Below are 14353 nucleotides of genomic sequence, written 5' to 3'. Positions count from 1 at the left end.
TCACCACAGACGCTGAAAGTGAAAACATCCTGGAACAACGTTTTTCAAACATTGAAAGATATTGGGTGCCAACCAAGAATATTGTATCCAGCAACAGTAAGCTTCAGGTTTGACAATGAAATAAAAATCTTCCATGACAAACAAAAGTTAAAAAAATTTGCAACCAGAAAACCAACACTGCAAAGCATTTGGGGAAAACACTACAAAAAGAGGAAATAAAAACCAACAACCAAAACCAACAATGAGAAGTACCTCAGTAAAGGAGTGGGATAAAAAATTAATCAAAGAGGAAAAAGAACCCAAATTTTAAAAAATAATTTAATAAATAAACATGACTGGAAGTACAAACCATATATCAATAGTATCCCTAAATGTTAGTTGCTTAAACTCACCAATTAAGCAATATAGGCTAGTAATCTGAATTTAAAAAGCAGATACAACAATATGCTGCCTTCAGGAGACTCATCTAAATGGAAAAGTAATACATAGGCTGAAGGTGAAAGGTTGGGAAAATAATACCATGCACATGGACCTCAGAATCAAGCAGGGGTGACTATTCTCATATGAAACAAAATTGACTTTAATCCTAAATTAATCAAAAGGGATAAAGAAGGATATTCACCAACAAGAAAAAACAATTATCAATTTATATGCCCCAAACAATGGTGCTGCTATGTTCATAAAACAAAGTCTCTTCAAGTTCAAGGGACAAATTGACCACAACACAATAATTATGGGTGACTTCTACACACCTCTCTAACCAATGTACAGATCTTCTAAACAAAAGTTGAATAAAGAAACTATAGAACTCAATAACACAATTAATAACCTAGACATAACTGACATATATAGACTATATCAACCATCAGCAAGAAGATATACTTTTTCTCAGCAGCACATGGATACTTCTCAAAAATAGACCATATATTATTCCATAGGGCAACTCTTAGCAATTACAAAGGAGTAGAGATAATACCATGCATCTTATCTGATCATAATGGAATAAAACTGGAAATCAATGATAAAAGAAAGAGGGAAAAATCCTACATCATTTGGAGAATGAACAATATGTTACTGAATGATCAATGGGTTACAAAAGACATCAAGGAGGAAATTAAAAAACTCATAGGGACAAATGAAAATACAAACACAAAATGTTAGAATCTATGGGACCCAATAAAAGCAGTTCTAACAGGAAAATTCATTGCTTGGAATTCATTCCTCAAAAAAAATGAAAAACCACAAGTAAATGATCACACACTTCATCTCAAAGTCCTTGAAAAAAAAGAGCAAAACAACAGCAAATGTAGTAGAAGGGAAGAAATAATTAAAATCAGAGCTAAAATTAATGAAAATGAAATAAAAGAATCAATTGAAAAAAATTGACAAAACTAAAAGTTATTTTTTTTCAAAAATAAATAAGATCGGTTCGATTTATGCGTGTTGATTTTATACCCTGACACTTTGCTGAATTCATTTATTAGCTCTAATAGTTTCACAATTCACGATAGCAAGATTGTGGAACCAACCTAGATGCCCTTCAATAGATGAATGGATAAAAAAAATGTGGCATTTATACACAATGGAGTATTACTCTGCATTAAGAAACGACAAAATCATAGAATTTGGAGGGAAATGGATGGCATTAGAGCAGATTATGCTAAGTGAAGCTAGCCAATCCTTAAAAAATAAATGCCTAATGACTTCTTTGATATAAGGGGAGTAACTAAGGACAGAGTAGGGACTTAGAGCAGGAGAAGAAGATTAACATTAAATGGGGATGAGAGGGGGGAGGGAAATGGAGAGAGAAGGGATTCTGCAGGAAAAGGGAAGGTGATCCTCAGGGTTTTATAAAATTACATACAAGAGGAAGTAAGGGGTAAGGAAGAAGTACACAAGTGGAATAAATGTTTTACAGTAGAGGTGGTCGAGAGAGAAGAGGGGAGGGGAGGGGAGGGGTGGGGGGATAGTAGATGATAGGTTAGAGAGCAGAATTCATCAGACACTAGAATGGCAATGTGTAAATCAATGGAAATGTAACTGATGTAACCGATGTGATTCAGCAATCTGTATACGGGGTAATAATGGAAGTTCATAACCATTCTGAATCAAATTGTGAAACATGATATATTAAGAAAGATGTAATGTTTTGAAAGACCAACAATAAAAAAAAGAAAAGAAAAAAAAAGGAAAAAAAAGACAAAACCTTGCACCACCAAAGAATGCAATAATTTTGCAGTTACTGATTCCAAATAAATTAAAAATAACAAATAAATAAATAAATAAATAAATAAGATCGACAGACCCTTAGTCATGCTAACAAAGAGAGTAAGAGAGGGAACACAAATTTCTAGCATATGGAATGGAAAAGGCAATATCACAACAGACACTACAGAAATATGGATGATAATTAGAAATTATTTTGAAACCTTATATGCCAATAAAATAAAAGATAGTGAAGGCATCAATATTTTTTTTAAGTTATACGATCTGTCCAGATTGAGTCAGGAGGTTACACAACTTAAACAGACCAATATCAATTGCGGAAATAGAAGAAGTCATCAAAAGGCTACCAACAAAAAAAAAAAAAAAAAGCCCAGGACCTGATGGGTATACAGCAGAGTTTTACAAAATCTTGAAAGAAGAACTAATACAAATACTTTTCAAGCTATTTCATGAAATAGAAATAGAGGAAGTACTTTCAAATTCATTCTACTAGGCCAACATCACCCTGATTTCTAAACCAGATAAAGACACTTCAAAAAAAGAAAAATACAGACCTATATCTCTAATGAACATAGATGCAAAAATCCTTAATAAAATTCTGGCAAATTGGATACAAAAAGATATCAAAAATTGTGCACCATGATCAAGTAGGATTTATCCTTGGGATACAAGTCTGGTTCAATATATGGAAATCAATAAATGTAATCTATCACATCAGTAGACTTAAAATTAAGAACTATATGATCATCTTGATAGACATAAAAAAAGCATTTGACAAAATGTAGCATCCCTTTATGTTCAAAACATTAGAAAAACTAAGGAAAACAGGAACTTACCTCAATATTTTAAAAGATATTTATGCTAAGCCTCAGGCTAGCATCATTCTAAACTGAGAAAAATTGAAGGCATTTCCTCTAAAATCTTAAACAAGACAGGGATGCCCTCTCTCACACTTCTATTCAACATAGTTTTTGAAACACTGCCCAGAGCAATAAGACACATGATAGAAATTAAAGGCATAAAAATAGGAGAAGAAGCACTAAAATTAGCACTATTTGTGGATGACATGATCCTATACCTAACGGACCCAAAATATTCTACCAAGAAACTTCTAGAACTAGTAAATGAATTAAGCAAAGTGGCGGGATATAAAATCAATACTCAAGTCTAAGGGATTCCTGTATATCAGTGATAAACCCTCTGAAAGAAAAATCAGGACAACCACCCCATCACAATATCCTCAAAAAATAAAAATAAAATACTTGACAATCAAGCCTAACAAAAGAGGTGAACGACTTTTACAATGAAAAATACAGAACCCTAAAGAGAGAAATAGAAGAAGACCTTAGAAGATGGAAAGATATACCTTGTTCATGGATAGACAAAATTAATACCATTAAAATGGCCATATTACCAGAAGTACTCTATAGGTTTAATGTAATGCCAATCAAAATCCCAACAGCATTCCTGGCAGAAATAGGAAAAGCAATCATGACTTTATCTGGAGAAATAAAAGACCCAGAATAGCTATTGCAATTGTAAGCAAAAAGAGTGAAACAGGTGGTATGGCAATACCCGATTTTAAACTATACCACAGAGCATTAGTAACAAAAACAGCATGGTACTGGTACCAACATAGGTGGGTAGACCAATGGTACAGAATAGAGGACACAGAGACCAATCCACAACATTACAACTACCTAATATTAGACAAAGGTGCTAAAAGCATGCAATGGAGAAAAGATAGCATCTTCAACAAATGGTGCTGGGAGAACGGGAAATCCATATGCAACAAAATATAATTGAATCCCTTTCTCTCACAATGCACAAAAGTTAACTCAAAATGAATCAAAGAGCTAAAAATCAAACCAGAGACTCTGCATTTAACAGAAGAAAAAGTTAGCCCTAATCTTCATCTCGTGGGGTAAGGCTCCAAATTCCTTAGTAGGACACCTAGAGCACAAGAATTAAAATCAAGAATCAACAAATGGGATGTATTGAAATTAATTTTTTTTCCTCAGCAACAGAATAAGTGAGGTAAATAGCCTACTTCCTGGGAACAAATTTTTACCCCTCACACTTAAGATAGAGCAGTAATCTGCAGAGTATTCAAAGAACTGAAAAAGTTAAAAAAACAACAACAACATAAAAACAACAACAACAACAACAAATAACCCAATCAACAAATGGGCCAAGGATCTAAACAGATACTTCACAGAGGAGGATACACAATCAATCAAGAATTATACGAAAAAAAAAATGATCACCATCTCTAGCAATCAGAGAAATGCAAATTAAAACCAGTCTAAGATACCATCTCTCTCCAGTAAGAATGGCAGCCATTATGAAGTCAAACAATAACAAGTGCTGGTGAGGATGTGAGGAAAAAGGTACACTTGTACATTGCTGGTGGGACTGCAAATTGGTACAGCCAATTTGGAATGCAATATGGAGATTCCTGGGAAAGCTGAGAATGAAACCACCATTTGACCCGCTATTTCCCTTCTTGGACTATACCCAAAAGTCCTAAAAAGAGCATAATACAGGGACACAGCTACATCAATGTTCAGAGCAGCATAATTCACAGTAGATAGATTGTGGAACCAACCTAGATGCTCTTCAACAGATGAATAAATAAAAAAAATGTGGCATTTATACACAATGGAATATTACTCAGCACTAAAAAATAACAAATCATGGCATTTTCAGGGAAATGGATGGCATTAGAGCAGATTATGCTAAGTGCAGTTAGCCAATTCCTAAATAACAAATGCTAAATGTCTTCTCTGATATAAGGGAGGTGGCTTAAAACAGATTAGAGAGGAAGTGCATGAGAAAAAATATTACCACAAAACAAGAAAAAGAAGTGGGAGGGAATGGTAGGAAGAAGGGGAATTGCATGGAAGATGGAAGTAGACCTTCATGGTTACACAAAATACATATACAATGGTGTGAGAGGGGAAGGGAAAAAAAGAGAGAGATAAGTGTCACAGTAGAATGAATATAGAGAGTGATGGGAGGGGAGGTGGGATAGGGAGGGCAGCAGAATACAACTGTCACTAGGATTGCTGTATGTATACACATAGATGTATAACCAATGTGATCCTGCAATTTATCAGCAGAAGGGTGTAAAATAAAAAGCAAAGGACAGTACTGCTGACAGAATGCAATCCTGGATAGAAATATGAAGCTGCATGAAAGAACAAGACTGGAAAGAGGACACATATGTATAAATGAGGATTAGCCTTGGCTGCACATAAGAGCCAGAGAAATATCATGCAATTTGAGGTGCATAAGTAAGAACAATGTGAGAGAAATTAATAAAAAAAAAAAAACGGGGATGTGAATGGAATTAAAGGACCTAGTAGATTTAGAAATCCGGCATCATGTGATGTTAGGTAACTAAAGAAATCTCTTGTAAATGAATCTGTAAACACCAATTTAATGTAACAAAAATTTGACACTATGAATGTACAGTGCATAACATAATTTAAATCTGTGAAGATTTAAATCTGATTTGCTCATAAATTGCATGTGGATGTGTACATTGAAAAAAATATCATGAAAGGTGTTCAATATGTCCAAGTTTTATTAGAGCATTATTAAATTTCAAGGATTATAACCAAGATATACAAGTGAATATTTCCACAAAGGGATATGTAGATGAATGTTCATAAAAGATCTAACTTTATGGCCAAATGTTGGATACAATCTAACTAACTTAACTACAAATGTATGAATTGTGGAATATTCACAGAACAACTGTATATAACAACTATAATATTTACTATTTTACAGCAGGAATCCACTGTATCTCAAACAGAAAGATAAGGGAAAGATGCTAGAAACGAAAGTATGCTTACTTCAGTGTACATGATGTTCCAATCCAGGAACAAGAAAACTATTTGACAATCTGCAGAGTAACAATTCTCTTTCTAGAGGTTAGAGACAAATGTTGACTTGGAAGACATTCAAAGGAAGTTTAGAGAGCTCTATATCTTGATCTGAAAGATGAATATACAAAAAAATTCTTGTTTGTACAATTCATATTTCTTCAATTTATACAGTGTGTCTTTTCTGTGTTTAAAGACCAAACTATGCCTTTATGTTATATGAACATCTACTGAAAGTGGCATATTTACAGACATATTACTTTTAATGAAGCATAAAATGTACCCAGAAAAATGCTAAAAGCCTTGAAAACTGGGAGAGGAAGTAGTTCAGTAAAACTATATTTCAAATAATTAGAAGTATAAATATTTGTATATAAATTATATGTATAATATAAGAGACTATAACTGGAGATATGCAATGTTTTAAAATATCTTTTGAAGAAGACACTACAGATGCTCTAAATAGTGGAAGAATGTTTAGCTTGAGCAAAAAGCTGGACACCTATCAGAATGAAGTGAAATACAACATGGAAAAAAACATTAAAAAGTTCAAGACTTGATAGAATTCTGAAAATTCTACAAGGCATGAGATTGATACACTTAGAAGATATTGAGAATGCTAAGGAGAAATCAGTCAAAAGGAACAAAAAGAATTAGCAATTTCTCCCATTCAGTGGGTTGCCTTTCACTCTGTTGATAGAGTTTTTGAGACTTTTGATACACGTATGTTTTTAACTTTAATTTTTACTCTTATTGACGCTGGTTTTAGTGCCACCTCCAAGAAATAACTGACAAATCCAATGTCATGGAACATTTTTCTGTATTTTCTTTTTCAGTTTTTGCTCTTAATCTTAGGCCAATGTTTTGTTTTGTTTTGTTAATTTATTTATTCATTGATCAAGTTTTCAACTTAATTCATGTATTAGTATCTGATTTTCCCTACACACTTTACTGAAAAAATTGTCCTCTCCCATTTAACTGTTTCCCTGGCTGAGCATCATTAAACCTTAAATGTGAAGTTTTCTTTGTGAACTCTGGAGCTTACAGCTGTGTGTCTGTGTTTATGCCAATACTGTGTAGACGGGATCTTTTAATTTTTAATATGTTTTATTGATGTAAAATTCACAAGTATATTATTTGGTCATTTTCATAATTTTCAGTTGGATTATTAATTTTTTTTGCTTTCTTTTTTGTTGTCTATGTAGTTGTGTTAGTTCCTCATATATTTTGGATATTAACCCATTATTAGCTATATGATTTACAAATATTTTCTACCATTCCTATGGGCTGTCTTTGTATTCTGTTGATAGCTCCTTTTCTGTGATGAGCTGCAGTCCCATTTGGTTATTTTTTCTTTTGTTGTTTTAGCTTTTGATGTGACATAAAAAAAAAAAAACAATTATTACTAATGCCAACATGATAGAGATTTCCCACATGATTTCTCTAGGAGCATGCCTGCATATGTTATTTTATATTTATTGCTGATTCTTCATAATTATTTTGCTTGGAGGTGTTTTGATGAGCCAGCATTCAAATATCTAGATCCTCTGAAGGTTTAAGGTAGTTGACACTTTGAAATGCATTTCAACTTTGGGTTATTCTTAGCTCTTGAACAGGAAACACAAGACAAAATGAAGTTCACTACTGTGAGGTCAGCTTCCTTAAGGCAGAGGGTCACCCTCCAGTAGTTGCTGCATTGATTGTTGTAATAAGACAAAAATTAGGCACTGAATTATTCATTCATTTCTTGTATCTTTCTTGCTCTGAATTTTTGTTTTTTTCTTACCATGGAATAAATGGAAGGAAACATTTGATTGACAATTAATATTAAATGCATGAATTTTATCTTAAGTTTTCTGAGTATCTTGAATTTTACTTATTGAAAATTCATACAACTATTTTGTAGATTCTTGGACTTCAGTATGAAAGGAGAAGGAATAAGTATGAAAATGTTCAGGTAAACTCTCAATGTCTTATCTAAATAAAAAAGCAAAACCTTTTTCTTTCATTTTCTTGGTGTATTCTATAAATTTTTTGAGAAAAACTTAAAAGGAGCTTTAAGTACAGTTTAAAATATTGAAATTCACAGTCTTCAAAATCTTTTTGGGTTCTCTAGTCCTCATCTCACAAGTGAATCATATTTATAGACACCTTCTTTGGAAGACCGAGGCCTGTGTCCTCAAAAATGCAAACTGACATTGAATCTTAGGAGACAAGGAGGAGAACTTGTAAGACACTGAATAATTAGATAGTGGAATATTGCTTCACTACAGTTTGGTGTGGGTGAGCTAGGCTTAGCAGAGAGATTAATATCTACAGAAGAAAATCCATATTCTTCCCATGATGTCTAACCTTAAAGGTAAACATTATTTTTTGTCAATTATCTGTTTAAGCCTTGTTAAAGAGTCTTAGTTTGGTATATTTTTCCCAAAATATATTAAAAACAATCTTTATTTTTGTGAAGTCATGTGTACAATTTCATTTGTTTGTTTGTTTTAGCTATTGAATATGACTTTGGGTTAAATTATCTAAGATTACTTTGTGGTTCAAACTCATCTTTCCATTTCCTCAGGATTTGTTTTTTTCTTCCAGGATTTTGACTCTCCTTTTTATTTAGAAGCCATTTTCCATGACTTGTTGAATTTAATATTAAGTGTATCGATAACAAATAATAAAAGGTGAAGTTGCTTCCCTACTGAGGTGACTAGCCACATGGTAGAATGGTCCCTGAGCAGGCATGATTTTTAAATGAAGACCCAGGAAAATTTCAGTGTTGGCACAGGGTGTCCCAAGACATTATAGCATAGGATGCAATTGTTGCTCTTTTCTTACAGGGAATCTCGCCTGTATCTTGATTTAAGGCAGTTGCTCCCCACAGAGACCAGTGGAGAGATGAGTGACATCACAGTGACAAGAAGCAGAATTTTGAAGGACCTGGTTCTGTAGGACCAGATAAAATGTACGACTGTGACCAGAGTTTTTCTTAAAACCACTCATTTAACTTTTTTTTCTTTTATTTTGCATTCTGTATCATTAATTTGAGAAGTTCTTTTACTAATAAACACATTTGGGTTATCTGGTATTTGTAAGAAAGTTATGATGGGAAATACTTCAAATTGTAAAAACTCATCATGAGGAATTTCATATCTATTACCTAAGGCATAGAATTATATCTTCTTTTCCTCTTACTTAAATGGGGCTCTCAGCTTTCAATGTGTCAAGAGACAGACTCATGCTTTTCTCCTTGTCATGACCTTCAAAAGAATGCATTTATGGACTTTAGGTTTCATGAAAACCAGCTTTCAAAACCTGCATTTAACATTCTTCAGAACCCTAGCTAGTGATGCAGATGAAAGAGTCTTCAACTGGCTCAAGACCACCTTTGCATCTGGAGGCTCTGCTCATCAGACTTGTGGGTATGAGACCTGTGTCCTTCTCCACATTATATGGGAGCAAAACAAGCTGGACAGCATTCAGCTCTCAGATGAATCCTAGACACCTTGCACTGTCAGGGACTTGCTATCTTAGAGTGGCAGCTCCAAAATGATGTGACCATGTTCTAACCATGTGCTATCACATGATTCTTCCATATTTCTGCAAACAAACTGTCTAAATCTCTATATGTGTACTAGCAAGGGATGTTTTATGTCACTTTGTTCACAGAGGAGGGCCTGTCCTGCTGTCTCCTTTCACTTCATCCAGCAGGTTGTCTCACACCACTGCACCCACCATGGGATTTTCATACTGTCCCACAGGAAGGCTCTTTCTTACAGATCTGAGAAAAGCTCAACTTTAATCTGTCTTGTCTCACCAGGACTGCTCAACTTAAACTTCTTTTGTGACTGCTCAGCTTAACATTCTGTTGTGCCCTGCTCAGCTTCTGGGGCTGCTGATGCTCTGGGTCCCTGCTGAGACCAGAGGGATTTAGGAAATGAGAATGGGGTGGAAGAGTCCCATTGCTTGTCATATTTATTTTTCCCTTCCAGTAGAGGCAAGTATTTTGTGTTCCAGGGAATGGTATTTTTCTATTTTTCCTATTAGAATTAGGATCCACTTTACAATAACCAATGCCCTATTGGAGATCTTGGATGACAAAGAGCATATTTTGACTTATATATAAAATAGTAAATTATTTCTTACAGTTTTATGTTTCCTTAGTATGAATCAGAAAATTATTTGATATTTTTAGCATTAGCATCCACTCAACAATAACCAGTGTTCTAATGAAAATCATGAATAACAAATAGCACTTTGTGACTTATATATAAAATAGCAAATTATTTTTTGTAGGTTTATTTTTTACTGGCATGAATCAGAAAATATTGAAATAAGTAGAAGACTGACAATAATGAAAATTGATCACAGTATTGGTACATAACCTTGCTTTTCTGTCATCATTTCAGGATCCAGTGGTGATGTTGCTATGACACAGACTCCTCTCTTCATGCCTGTCACCCCTGGACAGCCACCTGCCATCTCCTACATAGTAATGGAAATATCTATTTGTGTTAGTTTCTGCAGAAGCCAGGCCAGTCTCCAAAGCTTCTCATCTACAAAGTTTCCAACCAATTCTCTAGAGTTCCAGACAGGTTCAGGGGCAGTGGGTCAGTGACAGATTTTGCACTGAGAATCAGAAGGGAAGAGACTGAGGATTCTGGAGTGTATTATTGCAGGCAAGGTACACATGCTCCTCCCACAGTGTGCAGCCCCTAACAAAAATCTCTTTGCTAGGGTGACTCAGCAAATATACTTTATGTCCCCAACAGGAAGCAGGATCTTAGGTTTCTGTTACTACGTTTCTTCTATCACACTGTGTTCTGACATGTGACTGACATGGCTGGTTATTATTTCAGAGGCAAATTTGGAGCACAACTTTAAATAGATCAGTTGAAAACTATGTATGCTGCTTGTCTAAAAATGTTTTTTTTCTTGAGTCTGCATGAGAGGAAGATGCTGAGGAACTCAAGAAAAAGGCTGACAGCTTATGGTCCAGGGTTCTATTCTGCAACTACCCTGAATGGAGGAGCAGTAGGAGGAGAGAGGCATGACAGGCAGAGCTGAGTGACATCTCAGCCCAACTCTTCCTCATTTTCCCACAGTTGTTGAGAAATTACTTTCACATGCCAAGCAGGTTATTGGTGCAGATCAGTGGAAAAGGAGTCTAGTACATGCTGGAAATTAATGGTGGGCTGTTATTTTTCACATATTTGTTAATAATATTCAGAAATTCCATTTTCCCACTGACCTAATATCTCACATCCACTTTACCATCTACCCTTTTTATAAAAATGTTTAGGAAATAATATGATACACCAACCCTTAGAGAAAGAAGAAGTGGATTATTTATAGCAATGTTTGCCTTTTTAGCACAATCATGGCAGATATGGATCCTAGTGCCAAAATATTTTATTTGCCCCAGTTACTGTTCACTGATTGAAAAGGAAGTTAAACTCCATTCTTAATGTGAGTTTTAAAAATAAAGGGCAGAAACTGAATAATGAAGAACAAGTATACACTATGTAGCACAGGAAAAATAAAGGTTTATATTTTTTACCTTAAATTCTAAGAATTTTATAAATATATTCAATAGTTTTCAAGATGAGAGTTTTGATCTTTTGCTAAAAGAAAATATAAAAATGATTATTTTTATGACATCATCATTCATGGAATTGAATCTGATTTTATTTTACTCTTAAATGCATACAGATGGTTTTCTTTCAACAGATCTATTTGAAGAAGCTCCAAATTCACATCTGACGTAATAATGGGTAATGTCAGTCACGTGTCAGAACACAGTGTGTTACACAGAATGCAGTGATAGAAATCTATCCTGCTTCCCATTGAGGACAGAAAGTATATTTGGAATGATTTCATATCAAGAGTGTGGATTTTGGCAAGTCTATTTAAAATCTTAATGTTCTTATCCATTAGGTTTAAAAATTGTGTGAGGATATCTGTATGAATTTCTGGTAAAATATTAGACTTCTCTCCTTAACTAGTTCCACAACTTATTGAGGAGAGAAATCATTTGCATTTGCTACAGAATCCTTCCCAGTGACAGATGGAATAAGATCAACTTCAAGAATGTGGAAAAGAGCTGGGGATGTGGCTCAGTAGTAGAGCACTTGCCTTGAATGTGGAAGGCACTGAGTTCTATCCTCAGTACCACATAAAGATAAAATAAAGATACTGTGTCTATATACAACTAAAAGTATTGTTTAAAAATGTGGAAGAAGGAATCCACAGTCAAGACAATGGGTCCCCAGACTCAAAATCCCACAAGTTGTTGTGACATATACCTGTCATGAGAATGTGAACAAACTCCATTTTTAAAATAAAGCTCAGATGTCAGATCTCAGAAGCCCTGAGAAAGTATCTATGTCCTGCCTAGGAGGAACCCTAAGTCTTAGAAGCTGTCCCTAGCTCTCAGGCCCAGGACTGCTGGGGCTATGTACTCACTGGTCCAAATCTCCCCATGGACAATTTATGAGCATTTTTTTATTTCACTTTGTGACCTGTCATGACCACAACCTGGCAATAATGACAGTTCCCTGAGGGCTCATGTAGGTGGGTCAGAACTAAAAATCAGCAGTGGGCCAGGATGTGTGAGAACACAGGGCCACAGCTCTGAGGATGGTGCAGCCCTGTGTGCAGTGAGAGTGACTTGCCCTTGTGAATTCAGAGGAGGCTCCACTGAGTGATGTGCCCTCAGATTGGGTCCCATGAGTCTTAACCCTACTTCCAATACAAAATACCAAGAAACCCAAGCACATAGACATGAGTCTTCTCCTTGCTCAAGTGCTGTGGGTTCCCCTTTGGTGTCACTTACCCACAATGCTACAGGTGTAATCAAAGGGCTTTGCCCATGAGATTGTCTTCCTAAGAAAAAACTTTGGGGCTAGCTGTTCTTCATCTAGCATCTGTCTCTTGTCAAAACCTACACCAGGTCATAAAAACATGGAGACACTGGGAGCAGAGAGAACAGCCACCCACTCAAAGATGGCCAGCCATCTCTATCCTGCTGAGTTGCCTGCAGCTACTGCAACATATCCCAGGACCTCTCGGGCTCCACAGAGCACACATGGAGCCTACTGTTCTGGAGGTCACAGGCTCTCTCTGGTGGTGTTCCTTCTGGAGGCTCCCGAGGAGAGAATATTAGTCTGCCTTTCCTCCTCCTAGATGCTCCCAATCCCTGCTCCTTGACCCTTCCTCCATCACGGCAGCATCCTCCTCATTGTAACTTCCCCTTCTGAGTTGACTGTCATAAGGCCAATCTGTGAAGAGACTAGAATAAAATGTGACTCGGGGTCCTCTGGTTCGAGGGTTTTAAAAGCTGGTGGATTTTATTTTACTGCATGTACAGTGGCCCTCATGTTGCACAGATATTTGATAAAGGCTGCCCTCATCTTGAGACAAACAAAAAGGAATCGCTGCATAAGTCAAATCTAGGAAACATTGGTAAAGGAAAATAAATATTTCTGGAATTTTCTTAATAATAGAGGAGTGGTGAGATCTTGGACCAGGTATGCACTGCAGGAATAGGATCTGTTTCTCTCCTAGGCTGTGTCTCAGGACAAAGAGGACTATGCTGTCACTCCTTCACAAGCCACACTGCTGAGGATGGTGGCAGCTCAAGTCCACATGAAAACAGAGAAAATGTCTCTGGTGACTCCAGCTGAGCTGAGGGTCTGGGATGTGTGCCTATCCTGCCATCGCCCACTGGGAAAATCCTGGGAGTGGTCAGCACAGGCCCTGTGTTTTTCTTGGGTGCAGCACAGCTGCCTCCCAAGCCTCTGAAAGCAGACTGAGCATAGATGTCCCTAGGGAATCATCACAAACACAGTGTGGCAGCAAAGGACAAGGCACCATTATGGTGCCAATAAAGTCAGAAAAAATGGGGAAAGACTTTCAAACTTGAACAGAGCTTGTTGGAATTGGCTCTGCCTGGGCTGCTTTCTAGCAAGGCTCCCTGTAGTCCAGGCCCTTGGAAAGGTAGCAGGTGTGTGCTCAGCCCATGGTACTGCAGCCAGACCCCTCAGCCTGTATTCAGCAGGGAGACCCCTGGTCCTCAGCTGCCAGGGTGTGGATGCTGAAGGCACAGATGGCTCCACTTCTCCTGCTGCTGAGCTGGGATGGACATCTAAAGCAAAGGCACAGAGGTGACATAGGAGCTGTTTGAATCTGTGCCCAAGTTCACCTGGGTCCAATTTCTCCTCCATGTGCATCTGTGCTGG

Source organism: Ictidomys tridecemlineatus, chromosome 12 (assembly GCF_052094955.1).
Source record: "Ictidomys tridecemlineatus isolate mIctTri1 chromosome 12, mIctTri1.hap1, whole genome shotgun sequence".
NCBI classification, from domain to species: domain Eukaryota; kingdom Metazoa; phylum Chordata; class Mammalia; order Rodentia; family Sciuridae; genus Ictidomys; species Ictidomys tridecemlineatus.
This window is presented reverse-complemented; position numbering follows the sequence as displayed.